Here is a 14,832-nt window from a genome sequence, read left to right as displayed (position 1 = left end):
AAAGGAAAGCGCTGAGCCGAGGCCTTGGTTGTGGCGTGTAAGGTAGGCTGAACGGGATAAATAGCCAATCAATTTTTCTCTTTTGTTGCACAGCAGAGGATGCGTTCATCAGTCATTGCCGCCATGGTTTTTCAATAAAATCAAATTAAGAAAATCAATTATAACGTGATCCAATCAATTTTAAGAACAGCGGAAAAAAATGAGGATACATCTAAGGAGACAATCGATGAAAAAGGAAGACTCGTCTGGATTGATTTTCTGAGCCGCAGGCGTGGAGTTGAACACCAAATCTATGAATTATCTCTGTTTTTAAGTTTATTTACTCCGTCTCGACAGTAGAGTGAAGTTTCTGCCTCCTGGCTTGAGCATGCTGGGCCCCCCCCCCAGCATGTGCCTGCATAAGGAAAGTAAGACTGGGAAAGGAATTCGGTGTCTCTGAGTGAAAGAGAAAGAGCGAGACAGGCAAGCTTGTTTTGCTGCAGGACTCGGCAGGATGCATTTCTGTCAGTGCAGGGGTGGCCGTCCATACTAAACCTCAACCCGCTGCTAACCTAACATACAAAGTATCCTTATATGGCAATGATGACAAATTGCCCAAGTGAGGAAGTGTGAATAGATGATATCTGTCCACTGAGGATCGAACCAGCACCCATCAAGTTGGGAGTAGTGACGTGCGATACCACTGCTTTTGTTTCTGATCCGATATTGAGCAAAATTCAGGCTGGTATCGGCGATACTGATTCGATACTGATACTTTGTGCAAATTCACTTCATGTGTCTGGTAAATTTAAAAATGTAGTGTATTTAATACATTTTTTATATTAATTATAAAAAAATCAATTAATAATTTAACAGTTAATTAAAAGTCATTTATTGATTTATTTTATTTTGTATTTATATTCAGGTAGCCGGTTGATTTATGGTATCGGCAAGCTATTAAACAGGAAAAAAAAGGATAAAGTCATATAAAACATGTGAAAATGGTATTTTAGCAATAATGGTTAGGTTTTATGGTGCTTTTCAAGGCACCCAAAGCGCTTCACAGTGAAGTGAAGCCATTATTCATTCACTCCTCAGTCACACACTGGTGGTGGTAATCTACATCCGGACCCACAGCTGCCCTGAGGGGTAGTCTGACGGAAGACGTGGTTGCCAAATGGTGCCTGCATCCTCTCCGACCACCACCAACGTTCTTTCGCGCTCATACACCAGTGTGGGCAGCACTGGAGGCAAGCTGGGTGAAGTGTCGAACCGCCAACCTTCCAGTTTCGGGACGACCTGCTCTACCTCCTGAGCCGCTGCCGCCCATTTTAAACAATAAAGAAGAAAATAAGTAAAATAATAAAACCATCAAAATAAATGTAATCTAAATAACACATGACTCCGTTTACGATCTGCCATCCTTTCAACAAACAAATGTTTCAGACAAACATTACCTCAAATGACTGAAGCATCGAAATTTTGAAAAAAAGTTGATTTTAGGGCACGAAGAGCTGGCATCAAAAGTATCGCTATTTCCATATTGATCCGCACATCACTAGCTAGACAACCACTCTACGCCCGGAGCCATGCCACCGTGCACAGAACAAGCTGAATGCTAAATGTGAAATGGATTTCCACCAATAGGGGGCAACATTGAAACTGGCCGTTCATTTTCAAGTGGAAAAATGTCACTGAAAAATTGGGAATTTTTTCGAAAAGTCCTGATAGATGTCCTACATGTCCTGAATAAGCTGAACATTTTCATGCTGGAATGGTTTGGAGCAGAAAAGAAATGTGGGAGGAAAACATTCAATTGCTGGAATGTATAAATCAGGGGTCACCAACGTGGTGCCCGCGGGCACCAGGTAGCCCCCACGACCACATGAGGTGCCTGCAAGCCTGCTTTTCATTCAGGTGTTCAGTTAATAATGAAAGAACAGTAGAAAGAAATGCATTGTGAAATACAACATGTGAGTTGTGGACACCAGCATTTTGTTCATGTTCTGGTAAAACAAGCATATTCGCTTTGTTTGGGTTTAAAATAAGCTCTGAAAATAAATGTTAGAAAAATGAGTAGCTCTTGGCCATTTTCATTTTGTAAAAGTAGCTCTCACAAGGACAAACCTTGGTGACCCCTGGTCTAATGGTATTAATTGTTGAAAATAAATATATAATCGAACCAGCAACCAATGTGCCACCTGAGCCATGTCACCCTGTACCACCGTACCACCATTTCATTTGTTTTTAGCAGACTAAAAGCTGCGGGATTTGAAACGTTGGAAAGTAAAAATGCAGACTGCAGCCATCGGGTTGGGAAACAAGAATGTTCCAGTAATGGAAAGCCTAACGATGTAACCGATGGCAAAAAGGAGTAGAAATTGCGTGTGACTGCTGAAACTGAACTAAAACATAGAATGAATGTTGAAATACACACAATGATATCTAATCGATTGAGGATGGAACCAGCACCCATCAGCTGGGGAGAGGGTGCCACGTGCACCCACTAAGCAATAGGGGTCACCATTCCATTTGTCCGTTTGTTTTTAACCCCCTAAAAATGGTGGCATGTGAAACGTTGGAGAGTAAAATGAATGAATGAATATTGAAATGTATCAATAAGTGAAGTGACTAGAGCGGGGTGCTGTCATCTTCTGCTCTTCAGCATTCACATCGCATGTGGGTGTGCAGCCTTAGGACCCTGAGGAAAGAGTGGAGCTGGGTTGCTTGCAGAGGTAGCGTTGCAATTTGTATGCACCCCATCTGATAACGTCTCCTGGATCACAGATGGATTAAGGGTTTTCCCTCAGCATGGACACCTCCTTTTGATTTGGTTTCCTCCTCTTTTTGTAGGTCCACAATGCGCCTTCCTTGTTCCTTTTCTCTTTAGGTGCTTGAAAGCCTGACAGGAGCACACGGAACAATTTGGTGATAGCAAGGAGAGGGAGGCGTGCCTTAGGAGGGATAACCTGCTAGGGTAAGTTGAGAAGTTGCACGAGTGTATATGTGCTCTACATTGTCTTGCTTGGGAGTTGGACTCATTTCACTTGAAGCACACGCGCTGAGATGTTGTTGCATCCCAACAGAGATGATTTCCACCAGTGTACTGCAGAAAGTGAATTTGTGTGAATTTATGTTTGACTCAGTAGCTTTCATGAATGTTGGGTGTATTTTTACAGCCATGATGGGATCATTCACTGCACTACGCTCAACTTCCTAGACGCACGCTACTGAAAATCCTTCAGTGGTCGTGAGAACCCAAAAGGGATTAGGCTTTAGACGTGTCGGAAATGCATGGAAACTAAAGCAGACTCATCACTTCACATCGTGTAGTGTTGACTCCATTGTCCACAACTGTAGAGGAGGAAATTGCCCATGATGATACGCACTCGCTCACCATTTTACCCTTTTTAGTATTCACACGTGGCAATTTCCACACCAGGGGTGTCCTAACTTTTCCCAGTGAGGGCCACATGGTGAAAAATGCCACTTGGATATTTTGGAAAGCAACACATGTAGAAATGCTAAGAAGTTATTCCAATTTCATGTGCATTGTTGTCATGTAGGGACAAAAGCATATTTTAACATCAACTTCACTCTTTGTTCCTTTTTTTCCATTTTTGCTGGTTACCTCTGCCAAGCGCAGCGCAAAGTGCAAGCACAGCGCGGAGGTTATGGTTTTGCCGGTGTGAATTGTGGGATGTGGAAGGACTGATTGCATTTTGGTTGTGATCCGGATCACCATCTGGATCCAGGAACATTTGAAAGGACTCTTTAACGTTGCGACATAGGACCGTCTACGTATTTCTGCATATAACTACACAAAAAATGGTCAGAACTCTTGGGGAAAAAACAGGATCTACAAAATATCAAATGCTGATCCAAAAAATAGAATAGTTGGAGCATTATTTTGGTGTGAATCACAATATGGGGGGAGCTTTGTGCTTGGCGGAGGTCTGCGCTTTTCTAGTTTTTTAAAACATATCCAAATATTTCAACTTTATTCTTAAATCATTTTCAGATTTGTTTCCATAATATTTTGACTTTATTGCCGTAATGCAGTGGTTCTCAATTATTTTCCGTCACACCCCCTCAGGGGACAGAAATGTTTTCACGCCCCCCCATTGAGAAAGCGATGATATGTATTTATTTACCTGTGCTGCACAGACCAAGGTCGAAACTGAAACCAGGAAAATGCAACAACATGGAGAACTGTAAGCATACGAGCGTATGCAAAAGTCAAAATGCATGTCGAGTACCACAAATTTGTACATGTTGGCAGGTCTACATTGAAAGTCTTCCCTGCCTCTTGCGCCCTCCCCCCCCGACAGTTCACCACGCTCAGCCATAATATTCTTTGTTTAGTTGTCATTTTTTCCAAAAAATGACAACTTTATTTTGTTTTGTTAACATTTTTTCTTTAATATTTCAACTCGATGCTACTAAAATGACATTTTTCCAGTTTATTCTCGTCTTTTTTCTTTTTTTCTCTTAATATTGTGACTTAATTCTCATAAAATTACAGCTGTTTTTTTATTTTGTATTTTCCAACTACTTCAACTTTCAGCTTATGAATGTCTTTCTTGTAATTATGACTTTATATTTGGACTTTATTCTCATAGCATTATAACTCTTTAAAAAGAAAAGACAACTCTATTCATTGTTTTGTTTGTTTTTCATCAAATGACGTCTTTTTTTATATTTAAACTCTATGCTAATGAAGAGAATTTCTGCTGCTGTTTTATTTTTTACATTTCAACTTTCTTCTTGTAAATTTTCTTCTCGTAATGATGACATTATTCCCGTAATATTTGGACTTTATTCGTGTAACATTTTAACTTTTTCCACAACCTAATTTCCCCCAAAATACTTGATTTGTTTTATTTGTTTCTTTAAAAAGAATAATGTGTTTTTTCTTTAATCTTTCAACTCTGTGCTACTAAAATGACATTATTATGACGGTATTCTGGTAATTTTATGACTTCCTCTTAAATTACCGCTTTTTTCTCTTCCTATTTTGACTTTATTCTTGTAACATTACTGCTGATTTTTCCATTTTTGTTGTTGTTGTTGTTTTTTTTGTTTTCTTGTAAAATTGTATTTTTTAGAATGTGTCGTAAATGGCCCCCGTGCTGCACTTTGGACACCCCTGTTCCACACCAAGGTTGTTGGCGCTAGGAGCGTTGCTGCTGACATATGGGGGTCATTCATCTTCCGGGACCAGAGGTCAGTTCCCCTTGTGGCTGATTCCTGGAATCATCAGTTACCCCCCAGGCTAGATTCACTCCTCCACAATGCCGACTCAGCTGACTTTGACTCGCTACGAATAGCACTGTCAGAGCTCCAGATGTAAGCCGTCATACTTGGAACAGCCTTTGTCGTGTTCTGATAGCTCCCCTGATGCGCGTAGCGATGCTGATGAAAACAATGCCTCTGTCTCCCTCACCCTCCACCCCCGCAACATACAAAGGAGAAGCATGACGGGAGCCTTGTACTGTCGAGAAACATTCATTTTTTTGTTTGACAGCAGACCTGATGCATGCAGGTGGATCGTACACACCTGCTGCATGAAGCGGACTTCCTGGTTCCGCCCCCTGCTGCCATCCAACAATGGCTGACACCACAGGGGGAAAATGTGATAAGTCATCAGCCATCCATCCATCTTCTTTGCCGCTTGTCCTCACTAGGGTCGCAGGGGTACGCTGGAGCCTATCCCAGCCTGCAACTTATAACGATGTAGCAGAACCAGGCAAGATGGCGACGCCCTGTGTGTCGCTACGGCAACAGTAGCTTCTCCAGTCAGCTTTTTTTAAAAGCGTGCAGTGAGGTGATGACAGGATTATGGTCGGAGAAAACACATTTTCCAGCCACATACCGCTATCTAGCGTTAGCGGTTGTAGTGTTAGCTTGATGACCAGGCTAAAGGCGCCGACGTTCGAATATACAAATAGCAGCACATCCCGCCTCTAACACAGTAGTTATGTTTGTTGTTATCTAATAATAGCAATGTGGCTAAGTTTAGCTGCTAGCGTTAGCTGCCATTGGATTCCTAGCCTAGCACAACCACACAGTGACTCCAAATTGCCACTTTCCCTGAGAATACTTTTGTATCAATACGGACATGTCGATACCAAGCAGCCATGAACGCTAGTTATGTTATTTGGGCAGAATGAAAGTTTCCAACCTTTTTTGTGCAGTTATGTTTGTAATTGTGAAGAATATAGACATCTGTTTCTTGGTTGTGATGCAGTGGTGGTGATTGATTTTCCATCTTCTCTCATATTCACAATTGCGTGTTGTTCACTCATAAACAGCGCTCTGGTTTTCATGTTGTTTTCACCTCTAAATGCAGTCTATATAGGCAAAAGGGGTTGGCTACGGTGGACGAGAAGTCCAAAACACGTTAACAAAACCAGGCAGCTTTTTTTTGACCGGCGCCAATCATGAGCTATGAAAAAACTCACAACGACCTTGTCAGCCCATTGGAAGTTGCAGGAGGTCATTACTCAGTATAACACCTTACACGTTGTACGTCAGAAATATAGAAACATGTACCAATACGAGTGTTCCCATAATGCATTTCATTTGAGGAAACCATTTCATTGGAGGAGCATAGAAAATAGTGAATGGTGTTGCAATGCTGCCTCTGTCCTGTGCTAGAGGACTTGGAGCCCAAAGCCCAGAAGGAAGCTGACGTCATTGCAGCGCCCCAGTGAGTGTGTTGCTCAGACGCAATGCCTTATGGGAAAACTTGAAAATGTTGGTTGTTTTTTTAAAATAATAAAGTCATATTGATATATGTTTGTATATTTATTTTATTATGAGTGTTAAGTTGCTGTGTGATGAGATTAGTGTTGTTAGTAAAGTGTTATTTGTTGTTACTGTTATGTTGTTGTACTGTTATGTATAGAATGACCTCCTGCGATGTCCAGCGGGTTGACAAGCTCGTTGTAAGTGCAATGATAGCTTTGATCGGCTCCTGCCAAAGAAAGAGCTACCGTTTCCTCACTGACTCACAGGCGGCACAGTATTTCAACAATTAGCAGTAGTTCTGAGTAGCTGGATCAGCCTTATGTAAGGGTTCAAAGTTGAAGAAAAACGTAGCGGCTGAATTTTCAGTAAATGCCACAGGCTGAGTTGAGTGGTGCATCAATAACGCCACAGGTGCTACGGCGTGCCACCAATGTCCTTATGTAAGGCGAGCGTGCTCCGTGCATTCGTTTATCTACAAAAGGAAGCGAGAAAAGATGTTGCACAGGTCATAGAGGGGGGTTGGGGGCGCTCCCGAAAGCCCATTCCGGTCACGCTCTGTCGCCTGCTGGAGTATTGTGATGTGTGTGGGGCGGCACAAGGGGAGCTCCTGCTCTTTCTTATTGACAATATGTTAGATGGGAGCTGTGATTATTCCACAGCAGTCGGAGGAAGGAAGGAAATCAGCTCTCCCGTCTCCTTTGATCTGAAGACTCTGCCCTCGGTTCAGCGCACGAGAAGATCAGTCTAACAGATATTTTGTTATCTCTCAGCGGGGTGGGGGGTTGAAGTGTGCCTGGTGGGAATGCTCACTGCCCCCTTCGTCGGGTACACCTGCAAAATCCAATAAGAAATAATATAAGCTGTCAAAAATTCTGCTATAATACTTCTCATACTTGGGTTGCTAAGCTACAGAGTGTCAAAGCGTTCCAAAATATATGAATAAATGATGCTGTTTTGTGCTTGACTACGGTCTGTTATTAATAAAAACCTGCATATTGAAGCAAACTACGTACGTGTTGCCTAAATGAAGCACATAAATGGCTAAATGAAATAAAGTGCAAACATGAGGCATTCAAAGATACTGTATAATGCTGGGTGAGACACACAAGCACCAGACCTGATGGGGGGAAAAACAGGCTTCTATTGCAGGTTTCAATGATCTCACAACAGGCACAACACGGGAATCCCTCTTTTATTAGCGGTATTGGTTCCACACCCAACTGTGGTAAGTGAATTTCTGCAAAGTAGGATTCCTTATTCATAAATGGAATATTTTGGTAGTTAGAGCATAGAAAACCTGTTTACTACCTTCTAAATACACTTTTTAACATTATTAGAGCCCTCTAGACATGAAATAACACCCCTATACTCACCTTTACACTCATATTACCCAATATAGGAGACATAATAAGAGAAAATAAGACATAAATAAGACTTGTACTCGTGTGTGTTACTGTAAATGGGTTCCAGTGGCACAGACAGGAAGTGACGTCGGGCCTTCAGAGTTGAGTTTTAGCTTGGCGTGGGTTGCGGCCACAACAGTAGCTTGTGTTTGGGAATTATTGTGCCTGTTGTCAAAGCTGCAATAAAAGCCTGTTGTTCTGGTGCTTGTGTGTCTCAGCCAACATTACAGTAGCAGACCTCGTGACCAGTGTACAACACTACATATCACAACCTCCGAATGCATCATCTGAATGCCTTATATTTGGATTTTGCTTTAATTAGCCATTTAAAGCTTGACAGTGTTTAATTGAGGCTAAAAATACGTAACATTAGCTTGAATATGCATGTTCTTGACTAATAGAAGCCCTATTCAACCACCAAACAGCATGATTTATAAATGAATACATTTTTGAAAAAGGGTGATAGAGTGAAGCCGTACAACTCAAAGCGAAAACTGGTGAGGGCAGCCTGTATTTTGGTAAAAATTCAACTTTAGCAACAAAAAAAGGGAGCCTAACTTCCCATCATACAGTCGTCCCTCGTTTATGGTGGCTAAGTGGTTCCAGAGCCCACCGAGTCAAATTTCTGCAAGATAGGTTTCAACATTAATAAATGGAATATTTTTGTAGCAAGAGCACAGAAAAGCCATTTATGACTTTTTAAACATTATTAGAGCCCTGAAGAAATGAAATAGCAGCCCTGTAGTCACCTTTTAGCTCCTGTTATTCTTGATTTACACCACATTGCACAGCTTTTATTCTGCAGGTACTCGAGACTAGCGAGCTAACCAGTTAGCCTCGAATTTATTTCTTCTAAAGCTTTACCACTTCCACACGGTATGGGAGGAGCACTTTTTTGCACAAGTCTTATTTATGTTTTATTTTCTCATCTTATGTGTCACGACTCGACACAAGCTGAATTTTGATCCCAGGATGCAGAGACAACACAGATAGGCCAAAAAGGTTTGATACAAAAACTCTTGAGAAGTAAAAAAGATGTACAGAAATACAAAACCAGTCAGAGTCCAGAACAAAAGTACACAGGGCCTGAGCCAGAAAGGAAAACACAACACTCTACTGAAAAGGCAAGTAGGAAAAGTGCCAGGAGGCTAAAAGGTAAACTAAAGCGCTGCGCACAAGCTAGCAGGAAAAACTAAAGGCATTGCTGAAATCCAAGCAGGCCAAACACAAGGCGCTGCAGAAAAACTAGCGGGTAGTATCCTTAGCAGGTAGTATCCTTCGCAGGTAGTATCCTTAGCAGGTAGTATCCTTAGCAGATAGTATCCTTAGAAGGTAGTATCCTTCGCAGGTAGTATCCTTAGCAGGTAGTTTCCTTAGCAGGTAGTATCCTTAGCAGATAGTATCCTTAGAAGGTAGTATCCTTCGCAGGTAGTTTCCTTAGCAGGTAGTTTCCTTAGCAGGTAGTATCCTTAGCAGATAGTATCCTTCGCAGGTAGTTTCCTTAGCAGGTAGTATCCTTAGAAGGTAGTATCCTTAGCAGATAGTATCCTTCGCAGGTAGTATCCTTAGCAGATAGTATCCTTCGCAGGTAGTTTCCTAAGCAGGTAGTGCCCCAATCCGCTGCTGGAGTAAGCCAAGCAGGGAAGGAGAATACGCGAGGAGCAAGGAACAATCTGGCAACGTGTGTTCCTCTCAGTCATGCTTAAGTGGATCGGGTGAGTAATTGGCTGCAGGTGTGTGCCGGTAGCTCCGCCCCAGCTGGGTCAGCAGTGCACTGCAAGAGATGTCAGCCATAGCAGCAACACAGTACATGACATTATGTCTACTATATTGGCTAATAGGAGTGTAAAGGTGACTATAGGGGTGTTATTTCATGTCTAGAGGGCTCTAATGATGTTAAAAAGCGTATTAATATGGTCCAAAACATGTTTTTGATGTCTTATGTCTTATTTTCTCTTATTATGTCTACTATATTGTGTAATAGGAGTGTAAAGGTGACTATAGGGGTGTTATTCCATGTCCAGAGGACTCTAATCACGTTAAAAAGCGTATTTAGAAAAGGTTTTCTATGCTCTAACTATGAAAATATTGCATTTATAAATAAGGAATCCTACTTGGCTGAAATTCACTTAACCACGAAACCAACTAACCGCGATAAACAAAGTCAGCGGAAAAAGTGATGTTATTTTTGTAAAAGCAGAGTTTTTGATGCACGCAGATTGTACAGTACGACTGTAGAACGCAATCATGAGAAGATTTAGAATTGTCTTGATTGAGCATATTGCAGCTCCACTGGAGGTGGTCGTTCTCCTACTAAATACGTTTCTTATGTGGAATGCTGATGTTGTGCTGTGTGTATTTCCCAAAAGACACGGTGTGTCTGAGTTCACTCCATGATGTTCTTCCTATCGGACACATTTCATTTGCTGCGAGATGCACTCATTACGTTCCGTCCACATGGAGAGTTTGGAAGCATGATTCCTACAGAAGATTATTGCCACTGAAGAATGTTGGTGAGATTGTTTCTCCGACATCGTCATGTCACGAACCAGACGGTATCGTATTTGCATTGTGTCGCTACTTGGCGGTACGGCTTACATGCCTAAAACTTCCAGTGGACGCTTTTTGCTGAAGTATTTTGACTTCATTCTCGTAAAATTACAGCTATTTTTTATTTCTGCTGGTGTTTTTTTAATTTTATTTTACCAGCTATTTCAGCTTTCTGCTTGTAAATGTTCTTCTCGTAATTATGACATTATTGCCTCCGCCAAGCACAGCGCAAAGCGCAAGCACAGCCGGCGCTTGTCTTTTTGTTTGTCTTCAAAATAACTTGAAAAGTTGTGAATAGATTTGGATGAAATGTTCCGCAATTGTGGGAAAAAAACGTCTGGATCCAGGATTCTGTAACATTGCTAAAGAGGACCATTTTGGACATTTGTGCATAACACTCCACTAAAAATGGTCAGAGCAGGACAAGTTTCCAACAGGTTGTAGAAAATACCAAACTAAAATGTATATGTAATGTATATATAAATATTTTGCTGTGAATCACACCGAAATGACGCGATGGCGGAGGTCTGTGCTTCTCTGGTTCCCTTAATATTTTCACTTTTTTCATATTTTCTGAGCATTATAACTGTTTCTGCAACCATTTGTTTGAAAAATTGTTTTGATTGTTTGTCATAATATTAAGACTTAGCAGGTTTCTTTAATATTTAAAATCTATGCTAAGAAAATGATTGTTTTCCTTTTTTCTGCTGCTGTTTTTTTAATTTCAACTTTCTTTTTTCTAATTTTTTTTGTTTTGTAATTATGACATTATTCCCATAATATTTTCACTTTATTCTTATAACTTTTTCTGCAACCTAATTTCCCAAAAATTGCTTTGCTTTGTTTGTCGTTTTTTTTTGGAAATTACGACTTTAAAAAAAAGATTTTTTTCTTTAATATTTCAACTCCATGCTACTAAAATGACGTTATTTTCCTCATAATAATATTATGACATTATTCTCCTAAAATTACCACTTTTCTCGTTAAATTGCAACTTTTTTCTCTTCATATTTTGACTTTATTTTTTTTGCCAAATTACTGCAGATTTTTCCCTTTTTGCTGTTGTTTTTTTTAGTGTCCTGTTTTAATCATACAGTATTATTGACGGGTGGGTCAAGCTCAGACGGTATCATATTCGCAGTGTGTAGCTACTTGGCGGTATCGCTTACATGCCTAAAACTGTTGTGCTCCCTACTTGTCGCTAAGTGGACCCTTTTTCGCTCAAGTAATTTGGCGTGTTTTGCGGTGGATGTTCATTTTGCAGAACAATTCAAGTGGTGCATGGTGTGGGTGGGCGGCGGGCGCCAAGACATGCCGGGAATCTGGCTGTCCATCAGACGTCCGGGACGAGTGGCAAAGCTTTTTGTGGCACAGATGGCTGATCAGAAGAAGTGACTTATTAGTATCTTATCTGCTGCCCGGCGATGTCAGTGTCCCCCTCCGCCGATCCCACGTCTGAGTGTGTGCTGGAAATTGAAATGTGGGAAGCAGGCGTACGTGACTTCGTCTTCAATCATGCATGCATTAAATGCCTTGGCAAACATAATCATGCATAGTTTTAACCCTGGGGGGTCCAAACGTTTTCCCAGCAAGGGCCACGTGGTGAAAAATGAAAGGGTGCAACTTTGCCACTTTGATGTTTTGTAAAGCAACGCATGTAGTTCAAATATTTACAGTCTATTTCATCTCCGCTTTGTCATCTACGCAGCTGGAAAAGCAGATTCTTCATATCAACTTCACTCTTGGCTCCTTTTTCCCATTTTTTACTATGACTGCTTTCATGTTGCAAACGTGTCAACTTTCTTCTGAAATCATTTTTATACATTTTCTTCTTATACTGTAACATTGGGACTTTGTTCCCAACCTAATTTTCCAAAAAATATGTTTTGTTTGTTTCTGATAATATTCCAACTTTTAGAAAAAGAACATTTTTTCTTGACTACAGTATTTGATGTTTCCTCGTAATATCAGGAGTTTATTCACGTAAAATTCTACTTTTTTCATGTTTGAATACAAGTTTTTTCTCAATTATTTTTACTTTGTTCTTGTAAAATTATATATATTTTTTACATTTCTGCAGGTTTTTTAAAAATTTTCTAACTGATTCTACGGATAGTATACTGATAGATATTTATACTCCAAATTATGACTTTATTCCCATAATATTTGGACTTTATTCTTGTCTTTATTCAACAGTCTAACTTTTTCCCACAACCTAATTTTCCCCAAATTACTAGGGATGTCCGATAATATCGACCCACCGATAATATGGGGTGGATATTGCATAAAAATGTGCGATCAGTAGACATTGGTATCAGGTTTTTTCCCGATAATGGAAACCTATATAAAGAAGAAGCTGTATAGATGGACATTTTAGTGTTCACATGGCCAGGACGACACCACAGTGTGTTGACATACAGTGCAAGCCCACTTCCTTTGCACTTTCCACAGGCTTTTTTTACTGTCCGCTCTGACTGTACAGTATTGAAGTCGGCTAGCTCCTCACATTAGCATCCGGGACGCTAGCTGTTAGCCATTCAGTGAAACACAAATAAGCTGCACTCCCTGAAGGTCTTGACGTTCTTGCCAGCTCATCGATCTTTCTCGGTAGTGAATTTACATTTCCCACGATCATAGAAGGTGACTTTCACCTTAGCCGCCTAAATATTACAACTTTATTTGTTTTTTTTGTCTCTCATAATATGAAGCCTTTAACAAAATAACATCTTTTTTCTTTAAATATTTCAACTTTATGCAACATGACATTATTTGTTCTCCTAATATTGTGATGATTTATTCCATATAAAATTACTACTTTTTCCTTTTAATGTTTTGACTTTATTTTTGTAAAATTACCTGTGATTTTTCATTTTCTTAAATTGTTTTTGTTAAGTTATATTTTTAGAACGTGCCGCAGGCCAATACAAAAAATGGCCACAAATGGCCCCTGGGCTGCACTTTGAACACCCCTGTTTCGACCTTATTTGACTCCAGTGGAATCTTGGTCTACGTTATTCATTTGTGCCAGAAAGTCCGGCTCTAATCAAAACTGAATTAGATTGAATTCCCATAAGAAATCATGTAAATCCAATTAGAAAGCCGAAACCTGTTTTTATAGTTTTACAATGATAGTTTTACATGCAAAACACAATTGAAAATGCACATAAATGATGAATAAATATGTTATATATTGTTTGTAATTATGTTCTACAAAGCAGAGGGTAAAGTTGCAAAGAGGATGTTTACAGTGATTGTAGCCAAGATTTGAGCGATGTGTCGATAGTTTCCCGAGGAGAAAGAAACCTTTGGAGATGAAATAGAGAACTTGCAGACCAGGAGTTGCTTATCCTTCAATTGTTGTTTTAAATTGGCTTCTTGATGAGCGTACATGGGGTCTTTATAGCCTGATTTATTTTAGATTTTGTCACCATGGTTGCCACAGTAAACAGATGTTAATATAACAGGTATAATGCTTTGCAGCCTTGTCACTAGCATGGAATAGTGTTTGGTTTGGTTTGGTTTGGTTTGGTTTGGTTTAGTTTATTTGAACATGAAGGTTACAATGGAATACATCTCGTGAATCATTTTTTGACAGTTCCACATGTCCAAAAGGAGTAGGAAGAAGCAAAGCTTATTTAATCCTACCCCCCATCCATTCTACATCTAGTACAGTACATGTAGTTCACTTCCTGGATTCCATGTCATGTTTTCAGTGATAGTCAGGATAACACATAATAGATAACGGTGAGATAACCGTCCCCCCAAAAAAAGAGAGAACATTCATAATAATGATAATATGATGACAATACTAAATAAATAAATAAATAAATAAGAACAAAGCTTTTTTTTTTTTTTTTTTTTTTAACACAACAAAGAAAATTATAAAAAAATAAATAAATAAATAAATAGAAATAAATAAATAACAAATAAAATTTAATTAAATAAATAAAAAATAAAATAAAATAAAATAAAATAGAAAATAAAAAAATAAATAAATAAAATAAAATAACAAACCTGACAGAACAATCAGGACTCTTCTGCCTTGTATTTGGCAAACATCAACTGCTTGTATTGTTTTTTGAATTTGCTCATCTCTGTACATTGTTTGAGTTCTTTACTCAATCCGTTCCATAATTTAATTCCACAC

At 39.7% G+C, this 14,832-nt stretch overlaps 1 protein-coding gene across 3 annotated transcripts in view; it reads left to right on the top strand.

The window, feature by feature from the left end:
• LOC129168651 (roundabout homolog 1-like) overlaps positions 1-14,832 on the top strand; it is a 174,540-nt gene that overhangs the window by 20,398 nt on the left and 139,310 nt on the right. The window contains exons 1-2 of one of the 3 annotated variants that reach the window (XM_054754141.1): positions 2,697-2,714; positions 2,833-2,956. The exons of the other annotated variants lie outside the window; for them this stretch is intronic. The gene's annotated coding sequence lies outside the window, so the exon portion shown is untranslated. Of the gene's footprint in view, positions 1-2,696; positions 2,715-2,832; positions 2,957-14,832 lie in introns of those variants that run through there. 3 annotated transcript variants of the gene reach the window in all.

Source organism: Dunckerocampus dactyliophorus, chromosome 16 (assembly GCF_027744805.1).
Source record: "Dunckerocampus dactyliophorus isolate RoL2022-P2 chromosome 16, RoL_Ddac_1.1, whole genome shotgun sequence".
NCBI classification, from domain to species: domain Eukaryota; kingdom Metazoa; phylum Chordata; class Actinopteri; order Syngnathiformes; family Syngnathidae; genus Dunckerocampus; species Dunckerocampus dactyliophorus.
This window is presented reverse-complemented; position numbering and strand designations above follow the sequence as displayed.